The following is a 6,000-nucleotide window of genomic DNA, read 5'->3' as shown; positions in this document are numbered from 1 at the left end:
AGGACATGATCTATGACTGACAGCCCCATGAGAACCACATGAATGGAGAAAGAATGGGTCTACGAGGGTAGAAGTTCTGATAAAATCGTTTCTAATCCTTTGGTACATTCCAACCGCAGCTGCCTCATGTCGCTGTTACTAGCAATTATTAAATATCTCCACCTAACAAACATAGTAACTCCAAACATTCCAAATATACTCTCAGTTTCTCTCCAAAGGGCAATGAATGAAAAGCGTCTACAGATGATACATCAGCTGATGTGCGATCCCCTTGATCAGGTCTGGATGTGGCTCTCTGTGACGTATTTAACCACCTAACACCTACAATCTACCCTGAGGGTAAGCGGGAGGGGGATAACCATACTAAACTCATTATTTGTGAAAAGACAGACAATGAAAAGTGACAAAACGGTCACTAAACCTTAGCATAAATCATTTTCTATAGGAAGGGGTGGTAAGGACCACCACCTTGGCCACAGGATAAATTCTTGGTCACATCTGTGCCTCCCTTTGCTCTGACTGCCAGGAGGATTGCCAAGGCCCTCTTTCCTCCATGATGTTTGAAAGGAGCAAATGGTAAGATTTGCTCTGTAGGACCATAACTGCTTATTCCATCCATTTTCTGTGGATTATAGTGAACTGGGTGTTAAATTAATAGTTGAGCAAATAGTTGATAAAATAGTTGTTTTATAGGCTTGGGGGTTCTCTGACAATTTTTATTTCTTAAAATAACTACTTTTTTGCTTATTAGTTTATTTTTGAAATCCCCACAGGATAATAATCAGTGTTTTATATCTTGGATCAAGAGCACTGAATTTAACCCCACTGGTATTTATCCCAATAACTTCTTTTGGTGCTCTGCTGGTCTCTTGAGACCACCAGTGTGAGGCTTCCTGGCTTTCACTGAGCCCTCAGCAGATGCAGATAAGTAAACTCACCTCTCCCAATCCCGCTGCACCCCTGTAGAGAATGCTCATGCTATCCACCACCCGGACAGAGAGCGATCACCCCTGTCAGTCTGGAAACAGACATTAAGGGATGCCTGGAGGATAAAATCTATGCCTGAAGCTACTCCTGAAGCTACCAATCTTATTTCTCACTGCCTCAATTTGCCTATTCTAACTTTTCCTTTAGAACAAACAATTCATTTTCTTTTTAAATTCACAAAACACTGGTTTTCTGACTCCCAGCCATCTTTGAGTCTTGTGTTGCACTTTATTAACAAAGCTAAATGCTATTCTCTTTTCTGCTTGCAGATAACTGGCTTAAGAAACCCAGCTTGTCCTTTCTTGCAGGATGTTATTGGAGGCTGCTGAAACTGAATTTGCTAACATTTTCATATATTCCTCATAGGTCTCCCAAAGTTCCACCTAAGGAAGGCCCAGGACTTGAATTTCAGGATACACCAGAGATAACAAGCGCTTCCCACTTCCGGTTTAGAGATACAGAGATCACCGCTGCTTGCAAGGACATCCGGATGCTGATAATTTCTCATCTCAGAGCTTTGTTGTCCACAATGTTCCTTTTCAAGATACCAGTTTATATATCTTTTAGGGTTATAGAGGCAAACCCAATAAATATCAGATTAAGTTTAAAATGGGAACTGGGTCAATCATTTTAGATTTGGCTGTATCCAGGACTCGATCAATGTAGTAAAATTTTTTCCTTTTTTCTTTCCTAAGTTGGCTTCATTTCCTGCTCCTGTAAGACATCATTCCTCCATGCTGTTAGGAAAGTTGGAAACCAACATTCCAGGCTCCTCACCCCAAATAGAAAACTTCTAACTTCAATATAATTTCAATGTAAAAGTTGATAGTTTTTTCAAAAGTTAATTGACACATCATGGGGTGCAATTTCCTGTTTTCATGCAAATTACTGCATGATTTTACTCATGTGGAATCTAAAAATAATTTTTAAAAATGATGTCACAGAAGTAGAGTAGAACAGGGTTTCCAGAGACTGAGAAAGGGAGGGCTGAAGAGAAAAGGGTGAGAAGTTGGTCAGGGAGTACAAAGTTAAAATTACATAAAGAGAAGTATATTCTGGTGTTCTATTACAGAGGAGGGCCACGATGGCCAGCAGTAAAACAGTGATATAGCTCTGAACTCTACAAAATAATCCTACATATCATTAAGGATAATGTGTGTCTGTATATGTATATCAGGACAGCCATCAGGATGATAAACACCAAATTGAGGACAGTGAACTATGGCAGGGTACATACAAACTTTAGCAGTATTTCTTAAATTATTTGGTGGTTATATACATCCTTGTTAAACATTTTGGTTTGGACAAGATATTTTATAAGTTTAAAAAGTTCTGGCCAACATACCTGATAAACAATGGTGGAGGAAAAAAAGGATTTATTTGATTGAATAAATGTTAATCTTTTCCTTCTATAGTGCTGTTTGCAGCCACTGTTTGCACCTGCACACACGCATAGGTATGCGTGTAAGATACCACTTACTTCCTCCTGGGGGTTGAACCTGGATCTGAGGGTGACCCAAGTAGGCAACATTCCCCCCACTATCTGTTCTCATGGGTCACTGTCCCTTTGGGTTTCAAACTGTCTTAAAACTCACGGGCTGTCTTTCAATTTGGCTTGCTAAAACAATTTCCATAGACACTCTTTATAGAGACACTCCCAAGCCCCTGGTATACATACCATGAAACCTCTCTGCCTGTGATAATGAGTTGTATTTCCCCTGCTGAATAAATTCAGCCACAAACCACAAATGGGTAACAATAACCACAGATGGGTGACAGCGGGATGAGGAAGGAAACTTTCTTGCCCTGACCTCACTCTGCCCCTTTCTCTTGACAATGTAGTGATGAAATGAATTGTAAAATGTAATGCAGAGAGTATTATTATTTGGAACAAATGTTAGAGGACTGTTTTAAAGACCCTGGGGTTAGAGGGAGAAAGGATGGTCAGATTTAGTATGTACACGTCCAGTATTAGGATTCTGTAGTTTTTTAATCAGCATCAAGATTATCCATAGTTCCTTTTTTTTTTTTTTTTGAGATAGAGTCTTACTCTGTCACCCTGGGTAGAGAGAGTGCTATGGGGTCATAGCTGACAGCAAACTCAAGCTTTTGGGCTCAAGTAATCCTCTTGCCTCAGCCTCCTCGGTGGCTGGGACTATAGGCACCTGCCACAATGCCTGGATGTTTTTTATATTTTTAGTAGAAATGGGGTCTTGCTCTAGCTTTGGCTTGTTTTGAACTCCTGAGTTCAAGGGATCCACATGCCTCAGCCTCTCAGAGTGCTAGAATTACAGGCATGAGCCATTGTGCCCGGCCCATAGCTCCTATTAAATCTATTTAATGCAATTCATTTAAATAACTTAGGGTATTTTTTTTTTTTTTGCCTGGACCTCAAATATTTTAAACCAGTTACCCAGCTTTTCTTTATATACTTATAATTGAGCACAGAATTGGAGCATGTTTTAGGCTAAAACTAAAAATTTCAAGGTGCAAACAACACACTCCCACGTCTGCAGAAATTTGCTATTATTGCCACTAAAATTCCATCATTGATAAGCACTTAGCCCCTCTCAAAGACTTACCCCAAAATTTCATGATGGTTATGTGTGTGGTACAGAGTACCAATCTCTACCTCTGGATGAGGAAAACTTTCCCTGGACCTAATCTTTAGCTGACTTAGCCAGTTTCATATTCTCAGTCCTTCACCTGATGCTCATATTGGTTATTAGTTAGAATTCTTTATAGTACTAGTAACAGAAACTGGCTTGTGTTAACAAACATAGGAATGAGAAGTGCGTTGTAAGGAAGTGTGCATATTTCCCAGGGCCCAGGGACGGGACCATGTTCAAGCCATCAAAGCACCTGAACCTAGCAAGTGGGTAGGGATGAGGACTGTTTCTTCTGTTTTTACTTCCCCTGTTCCTTTGTGTCCTTGACCTCTTCGCAGACTTTTTTAAAAAAATATTTTTGTTTCTTTGCATGACCACATATGGCTATTCCACAGGTTGATTTTATAGCTGCTAATGCATGCTGAAGTTGTCTCTAAATGCCAGGAGAAAATCTGATTTGGTTTAATTTAAGACAAATGCCTTCCCCTAGCCCATAGGTTGTGCTAGGTGAAAATTTAATTTGGAAAGGGGTGTTATTTTGAAACATCACTTGATCTTTTCAGAATATGATCATCAAGATAAATCATCAGAATGGAATTTTTGCCACTTCGTGAATAAGACTCGGTTTCTGTTCTGATTCGTCTTAGGGGTTGTCTTGTCTTTGATGTCTGAAAGAGGTGTGGAATGTCTGCAGTAATGATAACCATGGTAATACTGGACTTTTGTATGATAATTGCAGGTTTTATAAGCTACCCAACATCTCTTTGAGGTTGGTCAGTATTATTATAATTATGCCAGATTTAGGGATATGGAGTTGGAGACGCAGGACTTTAAGTTGCTGTGCTAAGGGGTCATGAGAAATCCAGAGTAAAACAAGGATGCAAATTACATTCAACTGGCTCTAACGCTTGGGCCCTGCTTTACTACTGGCTTTGGATTTTAAGTTTTATTCCATCTGGAATTTTACTTTCTTTTCACAATTTCTCATTTCAGATGTTCTAAAGGCCTAACTACTTTTATTAATAGCTTTTTTTTTTTAACTAAAAAGTAGTCTGTTCCCGATACAATAACAAATAGCAGTGCACTCTGTCTATAGCAATAGTCTCTTATACATTTTTGCAAATGTTTTATTTGGTTAAACATTCTCCTTTAATTCTCCTCTTGAAAATAAAAATTATAGTGATCATGTATTTTATTTTGCCTGTAAGTATTAGCAGGAACTAGATCCTTCAGTAACATCTACTTAAATGAAGTTAGAAATGTACTTTTCATTGGACTACGGGGGGGAGGGGGAGTGAAGGCAGAAGAGAGCATTGTCTAAAAATGTACCCTTTTGTGATTTAAATGAGTATTTTACCCTGAAGTATAAATAATATTACTCTAACGCTTAGAGCAATAATCAGGAGATAAGTCTGAAGTTTGATATTGAGGAATGCAGATGGTTAATTCCTTTGAAGTTCAGTCTCTTCTGCTTATCTTTCTCAACACTATTATCTACTCCTGATTCTCAGAAGGAAAAGAAGAAATGTCAGCTACAGGAGTTGTTAAGAAATAAAAGGGAGAGTATGTGAGCAGTATCTGGAATCATTAGAGAGGATGTTCTCAGTTATAATAGCTTATGAATTCATTCACTTCATCCATCCCTTCATTCATTCGTTAAATACTTATTGAGCCTCTAGAATATACCTACTTTGCACTAAGACTTTAAAACAGAAACCCACACATGCTAGTGTGAGTCCTCTGGCACCTATAAAACTAAAATTATAATTATGATGATTTTTAAAAAGAAAAAGTACACAGAAGATTAATAACCTAGAACTTAGTTGGCCTGAGATGGCAGGAGGCTTTCCAGTGAGAGAGACATTTGAGTTGAATTCTGAAGGAGGAGTATATAGAAATTTTTTCTTAAATACACAAGCATGTTTGTAACATTATGAACAATGGTAAAAAAAAATTCTAATCAGGGTCGGCACCTGTGGCTCAAAGGAGTAGGGCACCAGCCCCATAGGCCGGAGGTGGCGGGTTCAAACCCAGCCCCGGCCAAAACTGCAAAAAAAAAAAAAAATTCTAATCAATAAGGAAATGTCACATTTCTAATACAGTATACCCTCACAGAAGTATATTATGCACTCATTAAAACAATCAGTTAGAGCTTTGTCTTTCAACATGGAGGGATTTCTGAAGTAATACTGAGTGAGAAAAGGAGCATATATTTTAAAAAGTACAGAGATAATTCCAGAGAGAGGTTTTCTCAAGGGAAAGAGAAGTAGGGTAAACGTGTAAAGATGAGCTACTGAGGTTTAAGGAACAGCGTAAGGAAATGCCCCAAGGAAGAAGAAAGCCTGGTGGAACCGATGAACTGAAAGGAGCTTGATGGGGCTGGAGCTCAGAAAGTGGAGTCACG

The sequence above is a fragment of the Nycticebus coucang genome, chromosome 9 (assembly GCF_027406575.1).
Source record: "Nycticebus coucang isolate mNycCou1 chromosome 9, mNycCou1.pri, whole genome shotgun sequence".
NCBI classification, from domain to species: domain Eukaryota; kingdom Metazoa; phylum Chordata; class Mammalia; order Primates; family Lorisidae; genus Nycticebus; species Nycticebus coucang.
Note: the sequence above shows the minus strand (reverse complement) of the source record.